An 18,216-nucleotide genomic window follows, 5' to 3' on the forward strand; every position below is an offset into this window, starting at 1 on the left:
AAACGTTACATTTTGCCCAGGCCTAGGTCCACAAGACAATCACAAAGGAAGCCCGTTTTTGCCTTTTCAGTCACCAGTGAAGGAGAACAGTTAGCTCTTCTCCTTTGTATATTCATCTTTTACAGACTTAGAGATCAGGCTCATCTCTGTGTTCAATCAAGACTACACAATAAAGATCCCTTAGACTTTACTCATCACTTTTACTTCCAGTTCATTAATAATCATGTGGATAACCCTTGAATTTTTTTTCATTTTCCCCCCTCTTAAGTTGTAGAATTAGAAGCAGGAAGAGTAGTCCTCAAAGAAATTAGCCAACCCTGAAGAACATAAATTTAAAGAATTTCTTTATGGTTCTTAAAGTTTTTGCACATTACCTTACTTTCTATAACAAGCATGACACATAGCTGACACATCAAATAACAAACTGAGTTTGTTATTTCACCCACCTCTAGCAATGTTCTCTGAATGGGCTGGTAGTATATATTTTCCTCTCCATGTGTGTGACATTCGGCCCCAGCTCCAGTCAAGAAGCTAAATATTTACATTTGATTTTGACTGATAACCAATGTGATGTCTATGTGCCTGTTTATATATGAGGAGTGTTAAAATATTGCCACCACCCATGACAAAGATTCTAAAAGCATCTAAATTCACTTAAGTGATTAAACAGATAGAAGAAAAAAATTTCAATAGAAAAAGCATATTCCAGAATCAAATATGCAAGGATGAATTACCCTGTAACTATTGCTCCAAATCAAACTGGAATTAGATTTTCCAATGGGCTCTGCTATGTAGTTATCTATAATAAACACAGGCAACCAGAACCAACACTTCAAGGTTGGTGCCCAAAGTTGACTTTTGTCATTAACGACAAATTCAAAAGCATAGTAGTCCAAAACATAATAAATAGATAGATTTCCATGTTTATTGTTTTATATAGTCTGTGTGCCTAATAGCTAAAAACCGGGTGCCTAAAATATACCCATTAATAAGGAAATTGATTTTTTTGTTTAAAATATCTAATATTCTCATCAAATACTATTCTCTAAATGGTTATGTTGGTTAGGAAATCTTTGACTATAGATAACAGAACACCTGACTGTTTCACCATAAAAATATTTATTATTTATTAACAAAAATTCTTTCAATGTTGGTCCAGCAGCTCAGGGATGTCATCAAGGATCCAGGCTCTTTCTCACTTTCTTCTCCACCATATTTTTATATTTCCTATTTGTCTTTTGATTGGTAGATTCTTACCATAGTTCAAGACATTATAATGTTCATCTTCAGAGTAGGAAAAAAAGGAAAGAGGAGGTTCATGTAACACTAGTCTCATATTTGTCTCTTTTATTGGAAATTTTTTTTTTCTCGAGAAACCTCCTTCAGGAGAATTTCTCTCTAATCACTTGATCACTCCCATCTGCAAGAAGTTTAGAAAAATGAGTTTCTATCAAGTGAGAATAAAGTTACATGATTGGTGTAAACTAATCACAATTCATTTCCTAGTTTTGGCAGATTGCCTTATTTCCTGGAGATCAAGACCTCTCAGTCCACCACTTAAACAGACTTGATTTCAGTTAGCAGAAAAGTAAGGTTTGGGAGTGGCTGAGTAGGCAGCCAAAACTGTCTACCACAATAGCCATCTCCTCTGATCCATTATGTACTTAAACCAGTACCACTCACAACCAAACATGTCTTGGATAAGATATGCCTCAGGAAATAACATCAGATAGTCTTATGTAAAAGTATGCAGGTATTTATAAGAAACAAAACTGTTGTGAGCTAAAGAAAGGCTGGAATGTAGAGCTCAAAAGGGCTCGCTCTGTCTTTGGCTCCACATCAATATTTCACCTGAGCACAGAGAGCTACTGGTTTCTCTGGGGGGCTGGGCTGATGTTGAGAAAGCCCCTGACATTAACGTTCCTTTCCCCACAGTGATCCTGCTTTCCCCACAGTCAGGCTGGCTTCCCTCTGTTGGGAACCCCCCCATCTTTTCCATGTAACAGGTTTCACACATGAGCAAGATTCAACCCGTTCAGAGCCTCAGGGAGACTCAACCAGCAAGGGAAGGTATCAGTTACACAGTGCATTGTGTCAAGAGCTATAAGGAGACATGGATCACTCTATGCTTCACTTACCTCACCTGTAAAATGGAGATAATAATTGCAGCTGCTTCACTGGGTTGTTGTGAGGATTAAATAAGATAATTACACATGGTAAGAGCCAAATCAAGGGGCGTCTGGGTGGATGGCTCAGTTGGTTAAGTGTCTGACTTTGGCTCAGATCATGACCTCGGGGTCCTGGGATGGAGCGCAGTGTCCTGTCTGGCTTCCTGCTCAGTGGGGAGTCTGCTTGTCCCTCTGCTCCTCCCCCTGCTCATGCTCCCTCTCTTGCTCTCTCAAATAAATAAAATCTTTAAAAAAAAAGAGCCACATCAATGTAGTAGTACTACTATAAGAGATGTGGATTTACATACGAAGTTAAAGGTAAATGGTGACTGCTTAGATATCACTGGTGAAATATTTGCGGTTCAAAGGTAAGTAATAACAGAGGTTTCTATAAAAAGATAGAAAAAATAAAAGATAAAAAATGTTATCTACACACACACACACACACATACACACACACGCACAAGGAGAATCATCTCATTTGTCTCCTCTACCACATTAAAACCTGGAAGACACTAGCATATCTACTGAGTTTTCAAGTGAAAAGTTTAGGACCAAAGACATTATTACTCATATAATACAAGCAATAGAAAGATAGTTTCAAATCCTCAAGGACTCAGAGTATAACCCACGTAGTCTTCATGGAGAAAAAAAGTTATTCAAAATGTACTTTAATCAAGAATAGCAGCCAATGTCATCCTTCTAAAAAGTAGGTCAGATTATGTCATTATTTTGTTCAAAACCATCCAATTGCTCCCTATTCACCGTAGGGTGAGTTGGCAAGAGTAAAAAAGACCAAGAAACTCTGGCCCCAGTTACTTCTTTTACCTTATGTCCAATTACCCTCACTGTCGGTTACTTAGCTCTAGTCGCAATAACTTCCTTGCTGTTCTCAAATAAGCCAGGCATTTTCTTACCTTTGGGTCTTCTCAGAGATAGCCCTCTCTGCCTGGAATGCTTATCCCACAGTTATCTGCAAGAGCCTTTCATCTTCTTGCTCAAATATCCCTTCTCCCTGTGGCTTCTGATCAGTTGTTTATTTGATTACCCTTATCCTCATTCCATTTGCTCTATCCGTGCCATCTGTAGTATGTGCTAGAATATGGGTTCTCTGCATCTTCCATATCTATAAACTCTTTTTCATCTTTTTTTCTTTTTCTGTTGAGGTCTGATCATTTTGTTCCACTTTGTTTCCAATTTCCTAATTCTTTTTTAAAAATTAGATCGATACTATTTTAATTTTTTCTGCATATTTTTAAAATTTTAAGAGTTTTCTTGGTCTGTGATTACTCCTATTCCCTAGCATCTTGTTTGTGCTTTATGAATGATATATTCCCTCAAATATTTCTAAGCATACATACTCAAATTTTTTAATTCTCTACTATTTCTTGCATTATTTCCGTATCTCGGATCTGTTGTTCTGATTGCCCATCTTGGTCTTTCTTTTCCAGGCTGTTAAGTATTCCTCAGAGGTCTAAGAGTCCTTGGTTAATGATTATATTCATAAACAGAATTTGATCTGACTCAGCATAAATTGCTATCAGGCTTTTCCTTTTCAGTAGTGTATGTCTGTCAACCTAAACAGGATCTTCATGTAAGTTAATGGATCCTATTGAAAATCAGGCTTTTCTTTATGGTACATACCTGGGAGTAGAAAGGCTAGCTCAAGAACTCCACAAATGCCAAAGTAAAGTATATGTTGTTTTGGAAGTAGACTTTTCCACAATATACTTCTTAGAGGCACTGTCTCTTCCTATACTATTGTGGTAATATGGTGTCCTTTCAGGTTCTTCTTTGCTTCCTTCACCTTACTACACAGACTATGACTGATCCCTCCCCAAATCTATTACTCACTCTGTCTAGAAGGTAAATCTTGCATTTCCATCTGTGAACAAATGTTCTAGAATGCTGCTCCAAAACGGCCCCAGAAGATAAGGAGCCAACTTAGACCATATGGATTTCTGCCATTTGTTGTCTGCCAGCTCCAAATTTGAAATTTCTCTGGAGCTCAGCTAGGAAGAGCTTCTCCCTCATCTGCAGCATCTTACTCCTCTGTCTGTTCCAAGCCGTGACTTTTTCCACCCATCTGATTTATCTATTAGTATAACCCCTTCCACTTTCAGAGTTCCAAAAGTTTGTAAAATCTCTAGTTTGCTAGAGGAATTCTCTCTTGTTTACAGTGTTCCCAGGGACTCATTATGTTTTATATCTTTAGTGCCATTCAACAGGATCTATGGATGGAGGAGAGAAGCAAGTATGTGCCCAGTTTGCCACTATAGATTGAAAAATAGGGTGAAGGGTTAACTGTACAGTGGCAAGAAACGTATTTCAGATGAAGAAATTAGAATAATAGGAGTAGGAATGCAAACTAGTGGTTTTCCTAAGAGGAGAAACCGCCATGCCTATTATTCATTTTTTAACCACTAGGAAAAGGAACTTCACTGTGTTTTTATATCCTTGTGACTTCACTTTCCTTGCTTCTCAAGGCTTCTCATGACTATAATATAATGGCCCACTGGAGCGAACACCTATCTTTATAGTCTATGCATAGGGATTTCAGAAAAAGTAAATGCGGAAATCAGCCAGAAGTCCAGGCTCTGGTTTTAAGTCTCATGGCAAAGGTAGGAATAAATTTCACTAAAGAAAAGAATGGCTCGGGTTCCAAACAAATTATTTGAATGTGACAATGATTTTATAAAAACAGTCTATAAATTTCCATGGACAAAACTTCCCTCAAACATATTTTAAAATATCCTTATTCTGACTCTTCTGTCTTTGTTGATTTTTTTTTTTTTGATTTGGCCCTTTGATTTGTTATTTATTCTTTCATCTCTACCTCCTCTGCAAAATCTTGTAAGAAAATAATTCAAGATGATAGACAAGGCAACATCTTAACTTCATTATGGTTTTCCATCCCTTAACAATTATCATGACTAGAGAATGACAGATGCAATTGGCCCAGGAGCCTAATACTAAAATTGAGCTTTTGAGAACAAAAGTCAAGACATCAAAGCCAGCAGGACAAATGAGGCAGGCACAAACCTACATTCTCTAATTTGAAACAAAGCAATGAAAATCCTTTTCATTTCAAATTGATGACTGAAATAAATTACAGCAGGAGAAAGTAGGATATAATAGGATTGTCTAGTGTGATGCAAATGTTAATTTAAATACGATTGTTTTCATATTTGCCTTAATAACTACTGAAATGTACATATGTTGATGATGGCTGTTGCTTATAATTTGAAGTTTCATTAGATGGTGGAAAGTCTCCCTTGGAGGCTTTATAATTAGCATAGACAATCATCATCTGTTTTGGATGATTTTGGAGACAGAATTTTTAGGTCCCTTCCAGCTCTGATCCTGTGTCTGGGTCTAAACAAAAATGAATCATTTCCAAACAATTTTCCCAAATGCACACATCAGCATTTTCTGGTACTGCCATGTCTCAACTACAAGTGTGAATTTGGAAGTAACTGCTCACTAAGCTTTATCTCAATACCACTCACCTCAAAACACACTTCTGGCTGTGGTCTTCCCAGGATGCTCAATCCCACCTTTTCACGCCTGCTCCCCCTTTCTTTCCCTACTCCACACCATACTTAAGCACACACACCTGCTTGCTCTTTCTAGCTCATCAACTAATCCCTCATTTCCCCTCCAAGTCAGGCTGCCCAGCTGCAAAGAGCATCATTAAATCATAGTTTATATGTTCTCCTTCCTGATCTGATGTGAAGTAAATCACTGTGTCTCTGGAAAATTCCTTTCTGTTTTCAAAGAGCCACGTTTTTACACAAATAAGATAATTAAAAGTTTTGGCCTTGGTAGGGAAACAGGAGCTCACATCAGCATACAGTGACCCATCATTGAGCAAAATTATTTATCAAGCTCAGTATAATCCATCTTTGATGTATGTTATAACATTAATCCATATCTGATATATACTATATATATACTATTATAAAAATTTCTAAATAAAATTAGTATATCCAACAAAATTACTTTAGACTCAAGTGGGTTTATGAATTCTATCTCTCCACTGACTTTCACTATAAAATAAGAGCAGGAAAAGATGGAAATTATAATAGTTAATGTTCCTTGAGCTCTTACCATTGTTCTCAATACTCCAAATAGAATGATCCATTTAATCCTCACAATATCCCCAAAGAGTGGGTGTATTTCTATTCAGATTGTGTGCATAAAGAAAGGAGATACAGAAATTTTTTTATATCCAAGATCATTGCTAAGATTATTAACCAATATTATTGCTACCAAGATTATTGCTACCAAGTGGCAAAGTCAGGACTCAGACATATAACCTAAACTCATGTTCTTAATCAAAATGCTTTAATGCCTCAAGATATAATAGAATAGTGCTAATTGTCCTTGAAAAAATATTTAATGGAAAATAAAATTATAGAGCACCAATGATGACACTGAACATTTTAATAATAGTGTAGTTTTGAGCTGGGCAATCTTATCAAAACAGGTTAAAATAAATAGCTGCTCACAAAGAAGAAGAAAAACAACCCAAAGCATTTCTATAGTAAAATTATGCTATGCATATGATATATCTATATACTCCCCCAGAGCTACTGTGAAATGACAGGTAAGTATACAAAATGCAACATGATTAGAATTGAAGCTATGCCTGTATATGTCACATAATTATGATTTTCCTAGTGCCTATTATACCAAGTATCCTTTGCACAATAAATGTTGAATTGGATGAACTTTTATTGGTAGCCCTATAAGAGGCATAAAGTATTCAAGTGCCTTCTTTGAATTAAGTTGAATTTAATTCTTTAGGATTTAAAAACTTTGGAGTAATCTTTTTTCAGAAGCCTTCAGAAGCATATAAGCAGGTAAGTTGTTTGTCCACAGGCTGTGAGAGTGTTAAAGCAGAGCCATTAGAAACTTTCTAGTCTAATCCTCTCATTTACAATAGAGGTAAATGGGCCAAGAATGGTTCACAGACTTGCTGGGTTTACTCATCAGCTGGTTAATGGCAAAGTGACTAAAACCTGAGTCTCTTGATGCCTGGATTGACTTGAGAAGTGCACATGTGAACACAAACATGCACAGATTCCATCTGTTCTACGCTGTCTTCTCACCAGTATGCCACAGTTCTGAAATCCTAGCTTTAAAGGATATGGTTACACATATTTGTCTTCCCTGTATTCAATGCTTCTGCCAAAACTGCCATCCATGGATTTATAGAATGCCTTTTCTTCCATCATGGTATTCCACACAGCATTGCTTCTAATCAGGAAGTCACTTCACAGCAAAAGAAGTATTGCAATGGGCCCATGCTCATGGAATTCAGTGGTTTTATCATGTTTTTAATCATCCTGAAGCAGCTGGCTTGACAGATTATAGAATGGATTTTTGAAGACTTGGTCACAGTACCAGTTGAATGGAAATACTTTGCAGAGCTGGTGAAAGGTTCTTCAGAAGGCTGTACATGCTCTGAATCAGTGTCCAATATATGGTGCTGTTTCTCCAATACCAGGATTCATGGGTCCAAGAATCAAGGGGTGGAAATGAGAGTGGCATCCTTTAGTGACCCATTAGCAAAAGTTTGTTTCCTGTTTTCATGACTTTATGCCCTGTTGCTTAATGGTGTGAGTTTCAGAGAGAGGGATGCTTCCACCAGGGAAAACAACAATGGTCCATTGAACTGGAAGGTAAGACTGATACTCAGACATTCTGGGCTCCTCTGTATCAATAGGCAAAGAAAGGAGTAACAGTATTGCCTGTATTAACATGTCCTGCAACTAAAGTCAATAGAAAACTACATCAACCCAATCTAGGGAGAAATATTAATAACCCAGATCCCTTAGGAATGAAGGTTTAGGTCACCCAACCAGGTAAAGAATCATGACCATCCTTGGTGCTTGCTGAAAGCAAAGGGAATACAGAATGGGTAATGGAATGAATTGGCCCTAAATAACAGCTATGATCATGTGACCAGTTACAGAAATGAGGATACTAATTGTCATGAGTATTTTCTTCTTATTTTGCTATGAACACATTTGAGTATGTGCATGCATATGTTTTCAACCCTCTCTAATTACCATATTGTGTTAACACAAGGTATATTGATTTTATATCATACTATTTAAGTGTTGTTAATTTTACTCATAGTATTTAAGTTACAGGATATCAAGAAGAGTTAACATTTCTATGTTTCCATGGAAAGAGCCAAAATGTCCATCAACAGATGAATGGATAAAGAAGATGTGGTATATATATACAATGGAATATTATGCAGCCATCAAAAAATGAATTTTTGCCATTTGCAACAATGTGGTTGGAACTAGAGGGTATTATGCTAAATGAAATAAGTCAATCAGAGAAAGACATATATCACATGATCTCACTGATATGAGGAATTCTTAATCTCAGGAAACAAACTGAGGGTTGCTGGAGTGGTGGGGAGTGGGAGGGATGGGGTGGCTGGGTGATAGACATTGGGGAGGGTATGTGCTATGGTGAGCGCTGTGAATTGTGTAAGACTGTTGAATCACACAGACCTGTACCTCTGAAGCAAATAATACATTATATGTTAGAAAAAAAAAAAGATAGCAGGAAGGGAAAAATGAAGGGGGGGAAATCGGAGGGGAAGACGAACCATGAGAGACGATGGACTCTGAGAAACAAACTGAGGGTTCTAGAGGGGAGGGGGTGGGAGGATGGGTTAGCCTGGTGATGGGTATTGAGGAGGGCACGTTCTGCATGGAGCACTGGGTGTTATGCACAAACAATGAATCATGGAACACTACATCAAAAACTAATGATGTTATGTATGGTGATTAACATAACATAATAAAAAATGTAAAAAAAAATCTTTAAATTTTAAAAATAACCTTTTTATGACCTCACTTTCCCTGCCAGCAACAGATCCATTCATCTACTTTCCTTTACAGCAACCTCTCAAAAAAGTTACTCAACTTTCCCCCCACTATACTCTCTGAAATGTCACCACAATCAAACTTTCACTCCTATTACTTCACCAGAGCTGCCTTTATCAAGATTAGTAATGATGTTTACATTGCAATATCCAATTGCTAATTCACAGCCCTCATTTTAAATCACTGATCAGGAGCCTCAAATAAAGCTGATCCCCCTCATCTCCTTAATATATTTTCTTCACTTGACTTCCTATCTCACTGCCAATCTCAGGTTATTTTACTGGGTTCTCATTTACTTCAATTCTGAGCCCTGTTCTCAGTTCTTGGTTCTATTCTTTTACTCTGCTTAAACTTACTACTTTGGTGATTTTTATCCAATCATGGTTATAAATTGATATGCTGAGGTCTTTCAAGTTTATGTTTCCAACCCAGATCTCTCTCTTGAATCTGAAACACGTATATGGTATATGCAACTGTCTACTTGACACATTGTCTTAGCAATCTCATAGATATCTCAAATTTAAGTCTAAAATCTACTCTTGACCTCCTCCCACCCAAAATTGATCCATCTGGAGTCTACCCTTTCTAAATTGAAGACAAAATTATCCTTTTTGTTTTCAGAACAAAAACTTTAAAATCACTTATGGTTTCTTTCTTTTCCTTACTATCTAGATTCAAATTGTCAAGAAACCCAGTTGGGTCTATCCTCAGAATATATTTAGAATCTTACTGCTTCTCATTAGCTTCAACACTACATTCTATTATATATCTTGCCTGAGTCACTGAAGTAACTTCTCTTTATCATTTCCTCTCTCCCCCACAACTGTAATACGTTCTCAATATAGAAGCCAGAGTAATACCTTTACGAAAGCAGTAGTACTCCTCTATTCAAACCCTCTTAGTGGTTCTCCTCCTAAACTTTCTGAGCCAAAGTTCCGTTAAAAAGACTGAAAAATCCTATATGATGTGGGTTCTTTAACTTCTACTCCAGTTGTCCATGCTTCCTCCATGTTCCACAAACATGCCAGGCATGCTTTTATCATAGGGCTTTTTGCATGGACTCTTCCTTCTGTCTGGAATGCTTTATCTCAAAATATCAATATGGCTTACTCCTCTACTATAGCATATAGATCTAGATGATATAAATATGGACATTGAAGAAATATGGCCAAACATTACCAAATATGGTAAAACACAAACACCCACAAATGCACAAATCCAAGAACCTCTATGAACCACATACCATATAAATACAAAGGAAACCACACCCAGATCCATCATAACCAAACTGATGGTAAGGCAAAAATGAAAATAAAAATTTTAAAGTAGCTAGAAAAAAATTACACATTATATTCAGGGAAAAATCAGTGAATAAAAGTTGGCTTCTTTTTAACAAACAAAATAAAACAAGTTTTATCACCATGGAATTGTATCCTTAAATTCTGAAACAAACAACAATAATAACAAAAATATCGATGACCACCAATACCATATCCAGTAAAAATATCCTTTAGATACGAAAGGAAAAATAAAGAAGTTTTCAGATTAAAATGGACAAAATGTATTTCTAGTAGTCCTATAATAAGAGAAAAGCTAAAAGAATTCTTCTGGCTAAGGGGAATAGAAACCAGATAAATACTTTGTTCTATAGGAAAGAATATAGAAAACTAGAAATAGTAAATATAAGAGAATACAAAAGGCTATTTTATCATAACTTCCTTGAAAGGCATATAACTGAATGAAAATAACAGCACTGTTGTAAGGTTTGTACCATAAGCAAGAAGCTGGAATATATATGACAATATCAGTGACCAGATAAAAGGAACTTTGCTATTACAAAGTTACCACCTTTTATTAAAGTACAATGTTAATTCTAAAATAAAGAATGTATATTGCAATCCTTAGGACAACCACTAAAAATAATGTAAATAGTTATAGCTGAAAAAGTAATAGAGGACTGAATCAAATATCAGTAACCGTGAGATCTCTAGGAACTCCTCAATTATTTTGAAATTTGACACACTACTAGGTAACTCACAGCTCAAAAACAAATTGCAAGAAAATTAGAAAATATCTCAAAGAGAATGATAATGAAAATACACTACAAAAAATTGCTGCATAAATTTAAAGTTGTGTTTAGGGGAAATTTGTAGCTTTAGATGTTTATATTAAAGAAGAATAGTCTAAAATCTATTCTCAACTTTTTCCCTTAAGAGGCTGGAAAGGAAGTGCAAATTAAATATAATAAAGAAAATAATGACAAACATCAGTAATATAGTGTGAGAAAAAGACAAAATTAACAAAGTCAAAGTTTGGTTCTTTGAAAAGATTAATGAAAGTGATAAGTAATTCCAAGATTGACCAAGGAGAGAGAGAGAGAGAAAGGAAGAAAGGAGACAGATTCGGGCAGAAATAATAAAGCAAATTAGGCAGAAACATAAAACAATTGCTGAGGGGTATGTAGGAGCTCTTAGTACTATTCTGGTAAATTCGAGAGCATATCAAAAATTTTAAAATTAAAAAAAATCCCTACATATTACTTGAAATCAGTGTAATATCTGAATAGGCTAAGATGAACTTTTCTCCCTTTCTAAATTTTGCTGAAGCTTGCTCACATCGGGTTCCACTGGCTGTTGGTGGGAGTATTTAGACTAGGGAAATCAACAAAAGCCATCCATAAATTGGGGTTTGATTTATCGTTTTATTGATTGGCTAGACTTAAGAAAATGATCGAGGAAATGTTAATAATACAGATTAAACTTAAAAGTATGTCAGTTATGTAGCTTTTTAATATTTTGAGTAGCACAAAAACAATTAAAGAAATACTCTTCCAGTATTCAAACGCTAGTATGAGATTCAGCAAAAAAGAGTTGCTGGAGGCATTGACCAATGAGTGAATTTCTGATATGTGTCTTTATTATCTCACTTTATCTTACTCATTAATATAAATGAAAACGTAAAACAGCATTGGTGTCAGAATTATGTTTATCCATCATTTCCAATGATAGATTGGCTATGGATACAGAGTTCAACAAAAATCCAGGAGAGTAATCTGTGAGACTTAATTGGCCATGTGGAATTGACAATATTTTAGAGTTTATTGTTATTTGGAAATTGTGTGCCACACATCTTTTACATAAGTAAAAATTATAATGATGTTATGCAGATATGTGAATTTACCTATAAATATAGTAATATATGTGTGAATATATATGCGAACACTTATTTTTCAACAGGGCCAATGGTTAAACACTTAGGAGCACGTCACTGAACTGTGGGCACATCCCTCAACTCTGAAAATTTCCTAGACACAGTTTCACATCTGAAAACTAATGACTAAGAATTACCTCGTAAGTTCAACATGAGATTTACTGACATCACCTCAAACCTGCCCGACCTAGTACCCCATAGAAACTGGCAACTACTACGACAAAGATTATAATCACTGTTATTAGTATTCTTGCTACTGCTAAATGACCATGGCTGATCCCTGCTGCTCCGATTCCCTCAGGTTATTCCCCACTTTCTTCACGCGTCTTAGAGAAGTTTATCTGAAATATGTCTGTCCCGTGTATCAACCCCTCAAGTACTTTTTCTTTCTGTTCTAGTTTGTTAACCTCAGAATAAGAAGTAAAGTCTAAATTTCTTTCTAGGCTTTAATGTTCTCATCAGTGAATGAGGGGTGACATAGAGGCATACACATCTCTTTGTGAATGAATGAATGTATGCATATTTCCTAATATTGAACCAGCTTTCATTCTGGAAAGAGGCCTGTTTAAGCAATGGATATTAGACATTGATACATTCACTTTGCTATACACTAGTTTTCTTTAAGGATTAGAACAGGTATGGCACGTGCCTATCTGGCCAATGTGCATAATAGGACAAACATGAAATTTTGACTACCAGTGACCTGGAATAAAATTCTGACCTCCTGATTTAGCAGCTGTGTGACTGACGTAAATTAGAATCGCTGAGTTTCAATTTTCTCATCTTTATGCAGAACTATTACAAGTTGCTGCATAGCAATTTTTAAAGGATAAAATGTGAGAAGCTATATAAAACCCTAGCAAAGGCCTCTACTCTCAATAAATGTTGATTTACCTGTTCTGTGAGCTAACAACTAAGAAGAGCAGTGTAACACATATACATGCTTTCAAGTGGATCCGGGTGGCATTTCTCCTCAGTCACATTGGAAGAGTCCAACTGTGTGTCCATAATAGCAAGGGTGATATAAATATCACACTAAATAAAATATTTTTCGACTATTCCTACTTTAATAAGAGCAGTCACTAGTGAGTGAACCTCCTGGCTGGGGTTCCTTTGCAGCAGTCTGTCTTTTGCATAACAGGACTGTTTGATCCAAACAAGTGTTCTTGTCAAAACTTTCCCAGGACTCCTTATTTATAACTACACCATGGCCAGTGTAGTTCCCTTACATATAATCTCTAAAACATATTTGCAGTTGAATCGTTATGCCATTTCCTTCTCTGAATTTCTTTCTAGGACACATGGAAAGTAGGAAAGCCACTGTTTGCATAGCCAAACATCCTCTGTGTCCAGATATTTCCTTTGGCAGTCACTGTAGTAGGTTTCTAAGTATGATGAGAGTGCATGTTACATTGTGAATTGTGAAAGGGGCTACCAGCACTAAGCCTGGCACAAACCAGGTTTTAAATAAGCACTAAATAAATGAATAAATGAAAGAATAAGAATTCAATTAAAAATAAAAGAAGTTATTTATTTGGAAACTATCTTAACACTTTAGAGAATTGGGGAAGTGTTTTAAATAGAAAATACAACTCATCCATCCACCCACTCATTTCATTCAATAAATATTGATTGAGGTTTATTATTTTCCAGACACTGTGCAAGTCACTGTGAATATTGTGCTTACTGTGACATGTTGGCCCATAGCGAGATTGCAGACTGCTGAGGAAATAAATATTCATTACAGTTCCAAAATTACTGCCAGTCATGAAGAAGTCCAGTTACACAAGTATATAATAGGGAATAGAAACAAAAATTTCATGTATAATCTATAAGATTAATCTACATTTGTACTGTTAATGTTCAAGAACAACAATCAAATATATATATCATGATCAGGTTCTGAATGTTGGATTGATCTAAGTTGTAGTTCAAGGTCCAGTGCTAAATAAGCTGATTATAAATTCATCAACTACAAAATCAAGGGATCATATGCACTATTGGAGGATAACATTGAGATTCAGTTTGGAGAATGGCTGGTCTATTTTATGAGATAAATATCTCTTTCCTGCAACATAGCAGCAAAAAAAAAAATAATAATCTTGAAAACAGATAGCTTAATCTTTAAATGATAATCTAGTATAATTCATAAAGTCCTAATCCTGACTAGGCAAAATAACACAAAAGAGAAAGCAGAATATGCTCCAAAAATTGAAATATAATCAAAACAACAAAATATACTATGATTCAGTGTAGAAAAAAAAGGTAAAGAAAAATTACAGATGAATTTCACAGATTGAATTGAAGGCTTTTGATAGATAATTAAGAGAAGAATAGTTTTAGACCAGTCTGAATCTACAAGCTGAACATGGGTAACATTCATTTCTGGTGAGATAAAGCAAACCAGTTAGCATGTAGTAGGCTCATCCATGGCAGTAATTATCAGACTCTTTTCCTGCCTTGTTCCTATAATTTTTTGGCAAAAGTCATATGACTCTGAAGATCCATCAGCTTTTATCCACACAAATCCCACTCTAACTGCATGAGGAGATCTTGATAAGATCCCTAAAAGCAACATGCATCAGCCTCCCATGCTCGTCCTGCTTTGAGTATAGTAGGTAGAGTCCCTCCTATCACTTCCTACCCTTATAAAATAATCTTCTCAAGGAGCACGGACTACAGGAAAAACAAGATTCTGGAAGGCTGAATAAACCTCCTGAAGCAAGGGACTGCCAAGGCCCAACTCTCCCCTTAGAAAGGGAGATGGAAAAGTACAGTAAACACAAAATACATATGAATATCCCAGCGTAACCATATGAATATTCCAATATACTCAGCACACTCCCCCTCTCACATGGATCCCTCAAATCAAAATTTTAAAATCCCAAAGTAACATCAACAAAAAAACAAAAATAAAAACAAAAAATCTCACCACCAGTGACAGCTGCATTGCCCAATTCACCAGTCAGACTTTTTTCCCCTCAAACTTATTAGTTATTGTCCTGATTTTGTATAAGAATAAACGTCAATAAAAAATTCATTGCCAATCGAACTGCTCAGCTGTTTTCAACAGTTCAGTTGGCTCTTCCTTTTTCAAACATTCCCTTTTCTTTCGCTGCATAACGACCTCTTGGCTATATTCCTAACTGATCATCTCCCAGGCCCCTCAACACAACTGTTGCAGTTCTTCAAGGCTACACTTTAAGCCTCCTTCTCATTCTACTCATTTAACTCAACAGCTTCAATTATCAATCTAGCCAACTGGTGACTAGACACTACTGTCTTCCAAATTTACATTTTTAGCCTCCAGATAATTTTTCTGAGTTCTAAACTTGTGTATAGAACTGCTACATAGAACTACACAGTTCCACTTGGGTATCTCAGCTGCACCTCAAATTTAACATGCCTGAAATCAAATTCCTGATTTCTCCCCACCAAAACAAAACTACACAAATGAATGAACACAGCAAATCCCTCTTCACAAAAATATCCACATGGTTTTCTTCCAGTGTTTCCCATCTCAACACAAGGATCACCCATATTCTAGTTTAAATTAGTATAAATTCTCATATAAACTGGAAACTAAAAATAGTATTTTTCCTTACTCCCGTATTAATCAATTCTTTAGATCTCAATTCCTACATACCTCTTAAATGCATGTACTCTTCTGTATACCATCTTTCACAACTTTAGTATTGGCCTCCATTTTCCCAAGGCTTGATTTTTGAATTGCCTAATGATTGGTCTCTTTAGGTCCACTCTTACTCCAAACCAATCCTTTCTTCATACTGCCATCAAAGTAATATTTTGAAAGCTAAAGTTTCATCACTGTTTTCCTCCTTGCTTCGAAATTCTTAATGGTTTTGCAGCCTACTGAAAATAAAAACATGTACCTTCATATATCATGCAATGCCTTCCATGGTTTCACCCCTGCCTGAGTCTCTGGCTTTGCATCACACCATCTGCCCTTGCTCTTTGCTCCGGCTCCACCGGCATTTTCTCAGTCCCTCAAAATGTCTTGCTCTCTCCTACCACAGGAGGAAGCTAAAACTCTTCCCTCAGCCAATAATACTCTGTTATTTTCCCAACTTTGAAGAATACCTGTCATTCAGGTCAAAGTTCATTTCCTGAGGAAATAATTCCTAAACACCACAGACCAGGTCAAAGACCTCTATTATGGACTCTGGTAGCACAATTTGAAAGTACTTCTTCATAACACTTAGCATTGTTCTGTACCAAATGGCAATTTGTGGAACACTCCCTCTGTGATAGTAGACACCATGACTATTTTTGTCACAATTACATACCTAGAGTCTAGCACAGGGCCTGTCACATAGTACTGAGGCTTAATACATTTTTAGGGTATGAAAAACCAAATTAACCAATTCTGTAGAGATGAAAATTAGTTAATTTTATCTAAAGAAGTAATTAATGTCTTTTTTTCAAATTTATACCTTTCATCTACATGGATACATTGTATCAAGTAAAATTGACTCAAAAATTGCTGATTTTCTTACCCATGTGCATCTTAGTAATGTTTCTGAATGATTGGTTAACAGCAGAGCAAGAGTGATGTTTCTGTAGAGATTCTGTAGAGATGAAAATTAGTTAATTTTATCTAAAGAAGTAATTAATGTTTTTTTCAAATTTATAACTTTGATCTACATGGATACATTGTATCAAGTAAAATTGACTCAAAAAATGCTGAGTTTTCTTACCCATGTGCATCTTAGTAATGTTTCTGAATGATTAGTTAACAGCAGAGCAAGAGTGATGTATCTGTAGAGAGTCTGTAGAGATGAAAATTAGTTAATTTTATCTAAAGAAGTAATTAATGTCTTTTTTTTTCAAATTTATACCTTTGATCTACATGGATACATTGTATCAAGTAAAATTGACTAAAAAAATGCTGAGTTTTCTTACCCATGTGCATCTCATAATGTTTCTGAATGATTGGTTAGCAGCAGAGCAAGAGTGATGGAGAGCTTTGTATGTATTGCACTTCTCTATTTTCATAATGCAAAATTCTGGATCTTATGTATCTATGACTTGAAACATATAGTTGGCATATATATATATATACACACACACATATATACACATACATATACACACACACATATATACAATATACATACATACACACACATATACAATAGGTATATATATGTATATGTATTTTTTATCATAATATATAATGATAAAATATTTCAGGGAGCTGGGGCCTCCCCATATCTCACTGTGAGATTTAGATTGAGAGTGGTCTTTTTTTGGGGGGGGATAATTCTTTTTTTCTTTTTCTTTTAATTTTATTATGTTAGTCACCATACATTACATCATTAGTTTTTGATGCAGTATTCCATGATTCACTGTTTGCGTATAACACCCAGTGCTCCATTCAGTACGTGCCCTCTCTAATACCCATCACCAGGCTAACCCATCCCCCCACCCCCTCCCCACTAGAACCCTCAGTTTGTTTCTCAGAGTCCATAGTCTCTCATGGTTCGTCTCCCCCTCCAATTTCCCCTCCTTCATTTTTCCCTTCCTGCTATCTTCTTCTTCTTCTTCTTTTTTTTTAACGTATAATGTATTATTTGTTTCAGAGGTACAGGTTTGTGATTCAGCAGTCTTACACAATTCACAGCCCTCACCATAGCACATACCCTCCCCAATGTCTATCACCCAGCCACCCCATCCTTCCCACTCCCCACCACTCCAGCAACTCTCAGTTTGTTTCCTGAGATTAAGAATTCCTCATATCAGTGAGGTCATATGATACATGTTTTTCTCTGATTGACTGATTTGGCTCAGCATAATACCATCTAATTCCATCCACATCATTGCAAATGGCAAGATTTCACTCCTTTTGATGGCTGCATAATATTCCATTGTGTATATATACCACTTCTTCTTTATCCATTCAT

This window comes from Zalophus californianus, chromosome 3, assembly GCF_009762305.2.
Source record: "Zalophus californianus isolate mZalCal1 chromosome 3, mZalCal1.pri.v2, whole genome shotgun sequence".
Classification (NCBI taxonomy): domain Eukaryota; kingdom Metazoa; phylum Chordata; class Mammalia; order Carnivora; family Otariidae; genus Zalophus; species Zalophus californianus.